Source organism: Marmota monax, unplaced genomic scaffold (assembly GCF_021218885.2).
Source record: "Marmota monax isolate L192 unplaced genomic scaffold, Marmota_monax_Labrador192_F-V1.1 WCK01_AAM20220418_F8-fsc00119, whole genome shotgun sequence".
NCBI lineage: Eukaryota > Metazoa > Chordata > Mammalia > Rodentia > Sciuridae > Marmota > Marmota monax.
Genome location: NW_026694771.1, coordinates 3,697,280 through 3,713,327, shown reverse-complemented (window position 1 = coordinate 3,713,327; position 16,048 = coordinate 3,697,280).

Below are 16,048 nucleotides of genomic sequence, written 5' to 3'. Positions count from 1 at the left end.
GTATTTAAGAGATGCTTCCTGATGAGGGGGAATGGGGTAGGGAGATTTTATATTGTTGTTAATTAATGATTGATTAAGCTCCAATAATTTCTGAGGCACTACAGTTAGTGTGTTAGAGAATGTGAAGATCTTGATGAGACACTGTGCATACATTCAAAATGTTTGCAGTGTGCTTGGAGATATACACACAGGTGGAGGTAAAGTCTAGAAGTTTTTGGTCAGTGCCTCCCTTTGGAGTCACAGAGGAGATAGTCAAGACAAATGGGAGTTAGAATACTATGTTTATGCAATGATCCGACTTACTTTAACTCATTTAAAAGTTTGGTTCAGACAGGTGTGGTGTTGCGTGCCTGTAATCCCAGCCACTCAGGAGGCTAAGGCAAGAGGATCACAAGTTCAAAGCCAGCCTGGGTAACATATTGAGACATAGTCTCAAAATTTAAAAAAAAGAAAGAAAGGAAGGAAGCTGGGGATATAACTCCATGGTAGAGCACCCCTGGTTTCAATCACCAGGCTGCAAACCAAACCAACCAACAAAAAATTGGTTCTTAAAACAGCTCTTTGAAATGAATGAGTAGGTGGTATAACTTGAATTTTACAAATGAAGAATTTTAGTTCAGAAAACTCCTAGTGTGTGAGGTTACCAGACTTAACAGTAGTAGGATCTAAGAAAGAAGGCATGCCTTCTCGACTGGACCTTGTGGAAAAAAGTTTGTTGTACTATACAGCCATCCCCATACCCTAGGATGCTGAAGGAGAGGAAAATAAGAAGGAGCAAAGTGGTGACATTTCTGTTGTTACCTGAGTTTCCCAGGCCTCCCCTGTAGCTATAAGAAGAGGATGATTAATTTTATAATTCAAATCACATTTTCCTTTGCCCCTATCTGCCAATGTAGGCTTCCTGCTCTTGAACCATTCTTACCAGCTATTTCTTGGAGCCTCCACAAGGAGTCAGCGTTCTTGGACTCTATATTGGTAAAAACAGACATCTCATAGGATAGTATCAAGGAATGGTGTCCTGGAGCTCCTCTTTTATGGAGCGATTCATGCAGTTACAAGGAGGCTTAAAAAAAGGAGGGGAAGAGATCTTTAGTTTTTATTTAAATCCCTGACTCTCGTCAGGGTCCTGAATTCAGATTATGTCTGAAGGATGGGAGCTAGGATAGATCCAGGTGACATATGTCATTCAGGATCTGACAGGAGAAGATATTCTGAGAACCTAGACTTTGTTTGACTACAGGGTCTCATGGTGGCTTCTCTTAGAAAGACCACTCTTCCTGGACTTTACAGTCCTCCAGAAAACAGGGTTTTGGCAGGCCTGCCCCATCTGGGACACACATACCCAGATTTATGTTTTTATATCAACAACAAAAAAGGGGGCTGACAATGGCATTCTTCATAGAAATAGAAAAAGCAATCATGAAATTCATCTAGAAAGATAAGAGACCCAGAATAGCTAAAGCAATCCTTAGCAGGAAGAGTGAAGCAGGTGGCATCACTATACCAGACCTTAAATTATACTACAGAGCAATAGTAACAAAACAGCATGGTACTGGCACCAAAACAGACTGGTAGACCAATGGTACAGAATAGAGGACACAGAAACTAACCCACAAAACTACAATTATCTTATATTAGACAAAGGCCCCCAAAACAAGCATTGGAGAAAAGATAGCCTCTTCAACAAATTGTGCTGGGAAAACTGGAAATCCATATGCAACAAAATGAAATTAAACCCCTATCCCTCACCATGCACAAAACTCAACTCAAAGTGGTTCAAGGACCTAGGAATTAAATCAGAGACTCTGTGTCTAATAGAAGAAAAAGTAGGCCCTAATCTTCATCATGTGGGATTAGGCCCCAACTTCCTTAATGAGACTCCTATAGCATAAGAATTAAAACCAAGATGGATTCAAACTAAAAAGTTTCTTCTCAGCAAAAGAAACAATCTGTGAGGTGAATAGAGAGCCTACATCTTGGGAGCAAATTTTTACCCCTCACACATCAGATAGAGCACTAATCTCTAAGGTGTATATAAAGAACTCAAAAAGCTAAACACCAAAAAACAAATAACCCAATCAATAAATGGGCCATGGACCTGAACAGACACTTCTCAGAAGAGGATATAGAATCAACAAATATATGAAAAAATCTTCATCATCTCTAACAATTAGAGAAATGCAAATCAAAACTACTCTAAGATATCATCTCACTCCAGTCAGAATGGCAGCTATTATGAATACAAACAACAATAAGTGTTGGCGAGGATGTGGGGAAAAGGTACACTCATACATTGCTGGTAGGACTGCAAATTGGTGCAGCCAATATGGAAAGCAGTATGGAGATTCTTTGGAAAACTGGGAATGAAACCACCTTTTGACTTAGCTATTCCTCTTCTCAGTCCCAAAGGACTTAAAAACAGCATACTACAGGGACACAGCTATATCAATGTTTATAGCAGCACAATTCACAATAGCTAAACTGTGGAACCAACCTAGATGCCCTTCAGTAGATGAATGGATTAAAAAATGTGGCATATATACACAACGGAATATTACTCAGCAATAAAAGAGAATAAAATCATGGCATTTGCAGGTAAATGGATGGAGTTGGAGAAGATAATGCTAAGTGAAGTTAGCCAATACCCAAAAAACAAATGCCGGATGTTTTCTCTGATATAAGGTGACTGACTCATAGTGGGGTAGGGAGGGAAGCATGGGAGGAATAGATGAAATCTAGATAGGGCAGAGAGGTTGGAGGGGAAGAGAGGGGGTAGGGGGTTAGCAATGATGGTGGAATATAATGGAGATGGACATCATTATCCAAAGTACATGTATGAAGACATGAATTGGTGTGGACATACTTTATATACAAACAGAGATGTGAAAAATTATGTTCTATATGTGTAATAAGAATTATAATGCATTATGCTGTCATGTGTTTAAAAATAAAATCAATTTTAAAAAAGAGGGGGCTGAGACAGAAGGAGGGTGAGTGGTATGCAAGATACAAAGTGGTAGCTCTGAGGTGCAGTAGGGAGGGGTCTGAGCCCAGAAAAATAGCTCAGGCTTTACAAAATGTGTTCTAGAACATGATAAGGAGATGGGATAGGAATGGAGACTGTGGGAAGTCAGGACTTTCTATGGCAGACCTGCAGCCAAGTTAGCAAGGACTGGTCCATAGTGTCAAAGTTGGAGTATTTGGACCACTGGGAAAGAATACAAAGGATTAATGAAATCAGACCACAGGTGGGGCCCTGAAGGGGCCATTTAATTTTTATGGACTTGGTCACCTCCATCAGCTCTCAGGAAGAGAGGTATCAGAGGGTTGCAAGTAATTGTAGTGTTCCTTGACCTCTTTCCATCTGAGTGAAAGTGAGTGAGTGGCAGGAAACTACATGTATGCAATGACGTTCATCCAAACTGTAAACAGAGTGCACGAATTTAGAAAATGCCCAAAATTCCTTTAAGACTCCTTCCTCTGAGAGGTGTGGTCCATATCTCCTCCCTCAAATCTAGGCATGTTTGTGACTGATTTGTAAAATCAAGCATGGTGGAAGTGGTGCTCTGTGACTTCTGAGGTTAGGTGATAAAATGTCAAGCTCAGCTTTCATGGGACACCAGCCACCATGTATAATATCTGACTGCCCCAGACAGCCAGGATGGAGAGGCCATGTGACAGCACTAATCAAGAGCCAAGCCGAGCTCTGCTTTCAGTTATCCCCATGGGCACCAGACATAGGATTGAAGACATTTTAGATTATCCAGACTAGGTCATCTGCCAACTAAGTCCCATTGAATGACATCAGTGAATGTCATGTAGGAGCAAATAAAACTCACCATTATAGGCTGAATTCTGACCCTTCACCCCTGCCAAAATTCATACATTGAAATCCTAAACCCCAGTACCTCAGAACCATATTTGGAGACAGGGCTTTACAGAGGCGGTGAAGGTAAAATGAGGTCATATGAGTAGGCGTTAATCCTATATGACTAGTGTCCTTATTAGAAGAGGAGATCTGGATGCAGACACACAGAGGGCATGTGGAGACACAGGGAGAAGAAGCCAAGGAGAGAGTCCTCAGAAGAAACCAGTTCTGCCAGTACTGCAGTCTTTGACTTCTACCCTCCAGAACAGTGAGAGCACGTATTTCTGGTTTTTGTTACTTTAGTTTGTAACTGTAGTATTTTGTTATGCGGCCCTAGCAAACGAATACACTCACCAGTTGAGAAATTTGTCACCAATGAAAATAGTAAATGATAATAACATGATTGCTGCTTTAAGTTTTGGGGTAATTGGTTACACAGTGACAAAAAAAGGAAAGAAGCTCGGATTTCTAAAGTTCCTCTTGCTTTAGGGGTTGAGTTTTCTGTACAGAATGGACTGAAGTGGGCAAACCCAGAAGAATGGATACAATCCAACAGAGAAGATGGGGCCAAAAGTCACACCTCAGGGCTTTTGTGGCATTTGAGATACAGAAACTTAAAGATTTAAAAACATATTCTCATTAGTTTGAGAAAAATGGGGGGGAAAGATGCATACAATGCATTTTTATGCAGCTATTTTATGGATATGCCATTTGGTCAGGTGGGATTCCTTAGAAGAGAAAATTACAGTACCAGATTGCAGGCCCAGGGCCCTGTCTGACCTAGATTCTGGTTTTTTAAAAGAGTGATTATAGCTCTGGAGGTAGGGGTTAGGTCTCAGGGCCTCTACCAGGAAGCACTTTTCTTAGCCATGGGGGATATTACATTACAGCTAATTACAGGCTGTCTGCTAAGATTTTCTAATTACTTCATTTGCATTACTCTTATTTTCTTAAGGAGCCTATAAGCTTTTTGAAAGCATCCTGAGGACAGGGACACACTTCTCTGGGTTTTCTACTATGGGCAGAGCCTACCTCTGTACCAGATGCCACAAAGACATTGATTGACTAGTAGAGGAAGGCAGTTGATCACCAGTCTTTATCATCATGGGTTCTGGGGTCAGCCTGGGTGGGTTCAAATGCAGATTTTACTTCTTTCTAGATATGGGACCTTGGGAAAGTTGTCTGACCACTCCACACAAGTTTCCTCATCTGCCCAATCGAGATATTAATAGTATCTGCCTCATAAAGCACTTGGAACAGTGCCTAGGACCTCATAAGTGCTTATACCATGTCAACAAATACTTATATTAATTAACGTTTAAAAAAATACCCTTTCATTTGGCTCTAAAAGTTCAGGAGCCCCTGGGGCTGGGGTTATGGCTCAGCAGTAGAGCGCTTGTCTAGCCCATGTGAGGCCCTGGGTTTATCCTCAGCACCACACATAAAAAAAGGTATTTTGTCCATGTAAAACTAAAAAGATTTTTTTTTAAAGTTCAGGAGCTCCTATGTAGTCACCACAGTCCAGTTTGGGATTTGCATTTGGGGAGGAGAACAGTGAGGCAGGTAGGCAGGTTCTGCTGGAGTTGAAAGGCATGGCATTTGGAGAGACCTGAATCCCAGCTCCCCTTTGTATACAGGCTGAGAGAATTTTGCCCAAGCCCCTGTCTTGACACAAGTCCAGGTGTTGATTTCCAGGGCATGGCCATCACTGGTTCTCTCTCCCCCACTACACTACACCTGTCCCCAAGTGGACCAAACCCAGATGACCACCCGGCTTCCAGACCTACCTGGCTCCTCTGTCATAACTATCCCCATCCTGTGAAGACCAAGCATTCATCCTAGCCATTAGGAGGGGTTTTAGAAAATTAAAATGGAGCAAGTTAATTGGAAAATACTTAATTAGAAAACCAGTTCCCTAGAATAAAGGGAATTGACTGAAAGGTAGACCTTAATCAAGAAGCTTTGCTTACCAGAATTAACAGGTGGAGTGAGCTTATACTGGACTATGTATCACAGAGATGCACATCTTTTTCCAAACTCCATGTTTGGTGCTGTCATATAGATTGCTTGAAATTATCCACAGTAGGAGTGTGTACACCATTAGCATTTTTGAATGCTTCAAACTGGGTATTTCCCCCCCTGCCCCCCACTGATCTAAGTATTTAATGTGACACCACTATAAAAATCTAATTTAGACCCCTAGTCTGGAAGCCTGAATCTCTAGTGCTACCTGTTTAGTAGATCCAGAAACTTATAGTGAAATCTCAGCCCTCACAATGTCTCAACTCCTTCAAGACTGATGTCTCCAAAGTGATTTACACGAGTCATTGTAGTGCATAAAGAAAATATCCCCAATTTTTTTTTTTTTTTTTGAGATAGAGTCTTGCTAAGTTGCGAATCCTCTTGCCTCAGCCTCCTAAGCCACTGGGATGACAGGTGTGCATCATGCACTTGGCAATACCTCACCTTTTATTTTACCATTTTAACTTAATTTCTATTCTTAGTTTTTATAATATGTAAAATAGATCACCATGGACATATGTTTGAACTAAAAAGAAAAAAAGACAGGAGATCATCATTTTAGGATAAGAAAACAGAATTAGCTCTAATAAATTCAGATAACCCAATTCAAGAGTAAAGCTTATCTGTATGTGTATGTATGATATTAGAAGTTAGAGGTGAAGATGAAAGGTAGAAAAGGTGTTTTATTTGCTACTTTAGAATGGGGTATTTTAATTAATATGCAAACAGGGAGCTGGGTCCCTGTAGCAATCAATGCAATGGATCAGCTGCTCTTCAGGGATCTTGGGAGGAGAGTCCTGGCTAGGTGCCTCATCAACTACTGAAATGCTTGGAGGCTTGTTACAATGCAGACACTGGGAGCTGGCCCCAGAGATTTGGAGTCTTTGGGTCTAGGATGGTGTCTGAGAATTTGCTTCCAGATTATTTTTCAGGTTCCATTTAAAAAACTATTATTAGGGTCAGGAATATAGATCAGTGGTAGAGCACTGGCCTAACATGACTAAGAACCTGGGTTCTATCTCCAGTTCTGCTAAATAAATATTTAAAAAAAAAAAAAAAATATATATATATATATATATATATATATATATATATTTAGCAGACATGAAATCACAGTCAATTTGCGATATACTTCTAAACCTTTTCCCCCAATTTTTTTTTCTCTTCTCTTGCCGTACACTAGTAACAAACAGCTTGCTCCTAGCACTGATTCATGATGCCCACTGGAATAGAGATGGGATGGGGTGAGTTTTGCTAGGGTCATGATGTGGTATCGCTTAGATAATCATTCCTTTCTCTGGATCGATATCTCTCTCTCTCTCTCTCTCTCTCTCTCTCTCTTTCTCTTTCATTCACTGGTTTTTATTTCTAAATGAATTGACCAAAAACATGTCCAGATGGCAGCAGAAGGAGAACTAGCAAGTTTTTAAGTGATGTGATGTGGCTGGTCCAGGCTTACACTTTGACAACCAGTGATTTAAAGAAAAATTTGGAAATAAAAGAGATTTTTTTTTTTTTTTTGCTGATGACAAATTATGAGACCCAAGGGGCAGAATGGAGGGCATTTGGGGTAGCAGATTGGGGAAGGATAGAAAACTGGGACAAATTAAAGTCACAAAAGAAAAGGGAACCCAGGTGCCCAGCATTGACCTAGCAGGCTTGGACTTATGGCGCTGCTTTACATAATCAGCAATGGAGCTCATGCTGGGCTGAGCCTGGCATGAAAACTCCCTGTCAGCATTAGTCTTTATGGCAGATTGTGGTTGGGGGTGGGGGGAACAGGGCAGGAGGTAGATTGGGTTGGTAGGAGGGATGGGGAAAGGTCTTATTGGGAGACAAATGGAGATATGGAGGCCACACATGTACTTTGATCTGTGTTTTTCCCCCTTGGAGAATTCTACATACTCTTTGTTACTCATACCTCTGATCATCTCTCCCTTTTTGAAGCCTTTGCTCAGGTACTCTGAAAGAGTAGCTTCATTTGAATAAGGCCAAGAGGATGTGGGTTTGTTTTGAGAAGGACCGTTGTGGGACCAGAGTTTGACATCCCCTCTCTGTCCAGCCCATGAGGGTCATGGCTTCCCTATCCACTTTTATAAGAGCATCAGACATTTGCATTGACCACTTTCCCTGTCTGAGCAAAGGAGCAAGTTATGCACATTAATCCCTTTGGGATGAGGTGGGGGTGAAGAAGCAGCCCTCTCTTTTACTGACCTATGATGCCACCTACATCCATGTTTTCCCCGCTATAATATATGTTTTTAAACATTCAGCCTAAGCATACCTGAATGTCCCATCATGTTTCTGAGGTGTTACCTAAGAGCATGGGAGACTGGATACGAGGATTAACACTGCCATCACAACCCTCCACAAGGATAGCCTGCCTGTCAACGGTCTTTACCACCTCCACATGCTTTTATATTGTTTAGGTCTATCTTCTTGCTCTGAGACTAGATATCTTTGCTTCACCCACACAACTACTTATTTCTCCTTTTACCTGATAAAAAGGACTCTCCTACAAATACACCTCCACTTGTCTGTATCATTCATTCACTCTTATGATTTACCTAATTGCTTAATTATTTTTATTTGAATATAAAATTTCTAAATAGATGCTAAACTCCTAAAGTTTTTCTTCTTTGTAACAACATGATGCCTAGTATAGAAGTTTTGCAAAGTAAGTTCTCAATGTTTGTTGATTGATTGACATGAAGAAATGTGTTAGGGCTGTTAAATTTGTTATGACAGAGAATCAAACAGTCTTAGCTCAGACTAGTAACTGCATATCCAATATCAGGAATTTGGCTACATATTGAAAAGCTCTTTTAATTGTTATGACATTTTAAATTAATTATATATTTCCAGCTGTATTTTTTAAGTTGTATGCATAATTATTATTATGCTAAACAGTATTTATACTTAAATGTTTAGTAGTTCATGTAAGCGACTGAAATGAGTAATGTTTTACTACCACTCCAAATTCATTTTAAATTGTTCTGCTCTCTCAGCCTTACCATTGGTAATTCCTCTGATGTGAAATTTAATTCTAATACCCTATTTTGTGTACAGATGTTTTAAAAGGTAGAGACCTTGAATCAACCTTGAAGCAGGCTGGACTTTCCTTGTAAGGGTTGCTTCCTTCTGGTCTCTCTTCTCCTGTGCCCTCCCTGCCTGGATATCCAGCCTGATGCTCATTGTCTTTCAACTCTACTTGAAGATTTTCTTTCTTTTCATTTTGATGTTTTATGATGAATTTCAAATTCACAGAGAAGCAGAAAGTATTACCTGAATTTCACAGTTAACATTTTTATCATCTTTTCTTCATTTATTTGTTAAATATTTAAAATTTATAGACTATTAAAATAGTTCTCACTTAAAAATTTTATCAGAAGGCTCTAAATTTTTTTTCTGATATGCTGTAGTTTGTACATGAAATGTCCCCCAAAGGTCCATGTGATAAAGACTTTGTCACCAGCCTGTGGTGCTATTGGGAGGTGGTGGAATCTTTAGGAGGTGGGGCCTAGTGGAAGGAAGTTAGGTCTTGGAGGAGTGGCCTGAAGGGGGATATTGGGGCCCTGGTCGCTTTCTGTTTCTCTCTCTTTGCTTCTTAGTCAACATGAGGTGAACAGCCTCCTCTGCCATGTGCTTCTGCCATGATTTTCTACCTTGCCACAGTCCCAAAGACAACCAGGCCAAGTGATTATGGATTGAAACCTCTCAAACTGTGAGCTAAAATAAACCTTTCTTCCCTTTGATATCTCAGGTATTTTGTTATAATAATGAAAGCTGTACTTCTGTCTTTGTGTCTCTCTGTGTCCAAATTTTCTCTTTTTTCTAAGGACAATAGTCAAATTGGATTAGGACCCACCCTAAATCATTCATTTTCCCTTAATCATCTCCTTAAAGGTCCTATCTCCAAATAGAGTCACATTCTGAAATCCTGGGGATTAGAATTTCAACATATGAATTCTGGAAGAACACAACTCACTACCCAACAAACGATTAACAAAACTGACATTAGTTTGAAAATGCAACCAATCCATATGTATTTCCTAGAATTGCCTCCCCTGCCCTATCTCCTTGTTGGAATCAAGGGACAACCAAGGACTGTGAATTGGATTTAGCTGTTGTGTTTTCTAAATTTATGTCAATCTAGAATAGTTCTCCCCTGCTCTATTTTTCCCATGACATTGCCTTCTTAAATTAATTGCCCCAATTTTTGCTGTTTTCTTTCTGCTTTGTAGTGGTCATTTAACTAGTTTATCTCTGCTATACCGAATTTCCTGCAAACTAAAAGTTATGCCTAGAGAACTCATTAGATTTAGGTTAAACCTTGTAGGCAAGAGCATTTTATAGATGCTATTGTCCCTAGGGTCCCATTAGAAGGCATCAAACCTCTAGTTGTTCAAGTTTAAGTGATGTTTCGATTAGTCACTAGGGGAAAGTGCTGACAGCCTGATCCCTCCTCTGAGCAGTCATGGTTTTTGCCTCTGTGACCAGCAGGCAATCTGTGGGTGCTGCTTTAGTCCTTGGAACATCTATCCCACCATCATATTTTTGTGTAATGGTTTTGGTGTTCACTGATGATCCTTAACTAAGCCAACTATTTCATTAAGGCTTACAAAATGTACTCTGAATTTGTTAGCTGGAATTATTTTGCAAAGAACTGCTTTCCCTCATCAACTGGAGTATTTAGTTACCCTTAAATACAATTCTGTCTGGAGAGTCAGGATAAATGATTTCTACCTTTAGAACAAGGAATTGGAGAAATACCACCTCCAGGGGGGACATACCTGGTTTGTTTTTATTTAGCTGGTATCATTCTTACATAAGTCTTTAATATGTTCTCATAACCATTTTTCTTTTTCATGTTTGAATTGGCCTGATTTTGGCCAGTTATGGCCAAAATCCAATTGATTTATCTTTCTGACATGCTCCCACTGATCTTTCAAAGCTTCCTTGTTTCCTGCAAGATGAAAAGTCTCAAGCCGGCTTTGTTTATTCCTTGCCCCAGACCTGGAGTGAGTAATTTCTTTAAGAAGCCCTGGTTTCTGAAATACCAGAATGGCATTTAGAAACCATAATCTGGCTCTAGTAATATTTGTTTCCACTACATTTTTTTTTCTCTTTTAATAGGCAGAGCTAGATTATATATACATGTGTGTATGTACATACACATATTTTATTTAAAATCATGGGGTTTGCAGTAATAGTTTATATTATAATTGTTTGGATTTATACTTCTAACTATTTTCTCTTATGCTGAGAATCTAACACTAAGGTAGTTATTTATTATATTATTATTTTAAGAAAAATGCCACAACTGAATGAATGGAATAAATGTACATTTTTATCACAGATTACAAACAGACCCTATCTTAGAATGGTTTGATTTTTGATTTCTTGACTTTATGATGACATGAAAATGCCACACATTTATCAGAAATCATACTTAGTATTTTGAATTTTGATCTTTTCCCAGGCTAGCCATATGTGACAAGAAATTCTTGTGTTGCTGGGCAGTGGTAGGCTTCCATAAGGCCCAGTCAGCCCACTCAATCTTGAGAGCAAACGGCAGATACTGCACAGTGCTGTGTGTGGCTAGGATGTCATGTGGGGCAGCTTAGGGGTATTACAGCATTTTCAAATTATGATGGGTCTATCAGGAGGTGACCCCCACAATAAGTGGAGGAGCATTTTATATCCCACCAAAGAAATAAAAAGAGCTGTTTCAAACTTAACTGAAATAATTGTTTGTTTTTTTTTTGTGTGTGTGTGTGTGTGTGTGTGATTCTACTATTAATTTTATAGGCAATTAGATTAATTTGTGTCTTTTCCCCCCTTTGATTATAGGGATGGTTTTTCTTTCTCTCTCTCTCTCTTTTTTAATCTTATGTGTCTCTGGCTGTTATAATAAAACACCTTAAACTAAATATTTACAAACAACAGAAATTTATTCCTCATAGTCCTGGAGGCTGGGAAGTCCAACATCAGGGCACCTAAAGATTTGGTATATAACGAGGGCTTGTTCTCCATAGTTGGTGACTTCTAGCTGTGTCCTACATGGTGGTAGGAACTAATAACCTCCTTCAGGTCTTTTTAATGAGGGCTCTAATCCCACTGAGTGCTCCATCTTCATTACTTTCATCACTTCCCCCAAAGCCCCAATCTTCTTTCTGGTTTTATTTGTGTTTTTGTTTTTTGTACCAGCGATTGAACCCTGGGTGCTTAACCACTGAGCCACATCTCCTTCCCTTTTTATTTTTTATTTTGAGACACGGTCTCACTAAGATGCTTAGGCCCTCTCTAAGTTGCTGAGGCTGGCTTTGAATTTTCAATTCTCCTACCTCAGCCTCCCAAACTGCTGGGATTATAGAAATGTGCCACCACACTCCATCTTGTAGAGGTACCAGGGTCTACTCAACCATTCTCCTATGGGTGTATATTTGAATTGTTTCCTTTTTTTTTTAATTGCTAGTATATATAATGCCTCAGTGAATAACCTTGTGCAATTATTTCCTTGGTATTCCTGGGTCAAAAGTAAACACAGCTGTGATCTTGACAGACATTGATGAGCTCTCCTCCAAAGAAGTTATCATTTTCCACCCTAACTACAATATACAGCAACACTTGTTTCTCTGTAGCTTTACTAATACAATATATTGCCAAAAATTTGACTTGTCAATTTGGTGGGAGAGAAAAAAAGGTTTCATAGTGTAGTTTTTATGCTCATCTCTCCATTTATGACTGAGGTTGAAGAACTTTCCATGTGTTTGAGGACCATTTGTATTTATTTTGCTAGATACACTATTAGTTTAGGTGTTTTGATATGTTCAGGCTTGGTCTTTTTTTCTAGATTTCTAGGAACTCTTTATACTAAGGAGATAAACCATTTGAGTGTGAAGTAAGTTCCATCTATTCTTTCTTAGTTTTTCACTTTCTTCTGTGCAAAAGCCCTTTAAAAAAAAAAAAAACAACTTTATTCATCACCAAATTTTATTTATAGATTCTTCTAGATTTTGATTCACAGTTAAAAAATTATTTTCATGTTTTAAAAGAATTTATTCATTTTCTTTTAATATTTGTAGGTTATGTTTAAAAATATATATTTGTATATATTTGGATAGCAGATTCTTTAGAATTTTTTCATGTGACTTTCGTATATTCCTTGTTAAATAAATTTATTCTTGTTTTGTGGGGTTTTTTTGCTGCTATTATATATAGGGGTTTTATTCTAAAACAATTCTAACTGGTTGGAGATTACATATAGAAGGATTATTTATTTGTATTAATTTTATATACTGCCAATTCACAAAATTCTTTTATTGTTAATACTATTTTTACTATGGACTTTTTTTTGAGCTAAATATATAAATGTAAACATATATCTATCTATCTATCTATCTATCTATCTATCTATATATATATATATATAAAAACATATATACACCCATAAGTGATAGTTTTATGCCCTTATAAATTCTTATAAAAAGATGATTCTTATTCTTTTAACTGCTTCTCTAACTTAATTGAATTGAATCCAGTAAACCTTTTATTTTTGGCTTTTTTGGGAATAACTCTAGTGATTTGCCATTAAAAGAGATATTAGATTTGGGATTAACTCACTCTGTGTGTGGGTGGGTGTTTGTGTGTGTGTGTGAGTAATTACATAGAGAAATAATTTTTTGATTCTTACTGTTTTTTTTAAAAAAATTCAGTCATGGTTACTGACTCTTGTCAGATTTCTTATCAGAATCAAAGGAAATGACCACATCCTTTTTAAAATATAGATCTATTTTTTTACTATTAATGGATTTCCTAGCTTTGAAGCATTCTTGCCATTCTGGAGTAGACACTACCCGATCATTATATATATATTTTAATATGCTACTGGAGTCCGTGTGATGATATTTTATTTAGAATTTTTCTCAGTAATTTGGAAGCAAGATTGGGAGCTGTTTTTCTTTTATTGTATACAATCTTCATCATTTTTACATCAATTTTCTTTTTGGGGGGGCATTACATCAATTTTCAATTTACTTCATTGAACTAATTAGGAAGTTTTCCATTATGCTGTCTGTGTATTTTAAGCAACATTGAAAAGATCTGCTCTTCAAATGTTTGCTGTAGTCCCCGTGTGAAATCATCTAGGCCTGGCAGTCTTTCTCTTGATGATCTAGGGATTATTGGAATGATATGCTCACTTGTACTTCTGTCTTAGTCCTCATTGTACTGTATGACTGAGGGCTGCAGGTGTCAGAAAGTAGAAATTAAGCTTTCAAGGGTAGAGAATACCTTTCCCAAGGCATATTGGGGCAGGGTTTGTGTTGATAATATAAAGAGTTGACAGTAACAAATAAGCATCACTTTACCAAATTTATTCAGGCTCTGAACTTCTGGGCCCATCTGTGTACTTCTTGTAAAATCCACTTTTCACGAGAAGTCCTGCTAAATCAGTTGAGTAAGAAGCCCCTGACCTGCTGTATCTGATCATGCTTCTCCTCTGATCAGGTCCTAACATTCACTATTTCTCAGGTGATGTCTGGTCATCCTGGCCTGTCTTCAGCAAGATTCCCATTAGGTTGGTTTATTCGGAGTTCTCTATCCCTGATGTTTCCTCTTAGTAATTTTTAATGCACCGAGTGCCAACTAGCTCCAGGGTTATAAATTCCCACTTGCCCATGCTATGTTGAGAGTTGAGCTCGATCTCTTTCCTCCACTGCAAAATCCCATTGCCTTGGTGCCTAAACCCATCATGATGAATAAAATCTGCCTTACCAAGTGTCATTAAATAAATTTTCCAATTATACAATAGTGTAATCCCACCTAGGATGGAGGCAAAGGATGGAAGCAATATTGGTGGGTGGGAGGTCTAAGAGGAGGCAGGATCAGCTGCTTTTTCCCAGAGAGTTTTCATCTGACTCTATTTTCCAGCCTATCTTGGAGGACTCTGTCCTGTTTTCACAGTTGGAAAGACAAAGAAAATCTTCCAGAGTCCACTGAACTTCTTGGCAGCCTTTGGGGTTGGATGGGGTCCTCAGAGTCACATCATCCAAGGGAACTTGAACAAACAGAAGTCAGAGATCTGACCCCAAATTCTCCTCACTTGTTCACTGTGAAGCTCTGTCGTCCATAAGCCCTGTGGCTCATAGACTTATTAATACACCTCAGATCATAGGCATTCCTTATGGATTCAGTTTTTGGTTTTCTGAGACAGCTTTCTCTGTAGCTTTGGAATGAAGGCTATTCCATTGCAGAGTTCTCTCTCTCCTGTGAGGTGACTCTGCAAGGCTATGAGGCAGGTAGGGGTCATAAGATGTGGGATGACCAAATCTGACCCCCAAAGGCTGGGTCCTTTTCCTTCTTGGACTAAAAGACTAAGTTCCAATTGAGCAGTGGAGACTTTTTATTCTTGGCCAACACAGAAGAAGTGGAAGATAAACTTAAAAATGAACTTCCTACCCTTGGGGGTCAGGAGGTTATTAGACATAGGGTAGCAAAATAAGGATGATGGATAGGGGAGGAATATCTTCTTATAATGAAGTTAGAAGTCGTCTGTGTCACTCTTGCGGCCATCTTAGATCTGACCAGTTTTAGCCGGTTCACCTGAAGAACTTGTGGCCTTCAGGCATCCTGTCCTTAATGTTAAGCAAGATTCGGCTAGTTTAAAAGTTCAGCTAATGAACCTGGGTTGTACAAGATCAGGGCAAGGTAACAAGAGTGGCTTTGCTCTTTCTGGTGCCTAGAGTGGTCTTGTCCTCCTCATTCCCACTGCTTCCTGTCCCCCATATTCCCTCAGCCTTCTTTCTTGCTGCTCTCTACCACAAACACAGCAGCCATCAGGAAGCACTGGTCTGTGAGGGGGGTGGGAGTGTGGGGTGAGAAAGTCACTGCCCCCAGTAGTTGCAGGATGTCCATTCTCTGTTAGAGGCTTGGACGGGATGGAGTAGAGAGTGTGAGAGCCCTGGAGCTCCTGCCCCTACTTCCAAGCCAAAGAGAGATCTGGAGAGGCTGGAGCACACAAACTCTGAGAAATTAGTTTGTCTCATGAGAGGACACCGAGTTGCCCCCAGTTTTTCACAGGCCTTGTGGAAAGTATGACCACTCAGCCCTCTTTGCTCAGAGCTGTGGTCCCTGCTAGCCACATGTTGTCAGGAC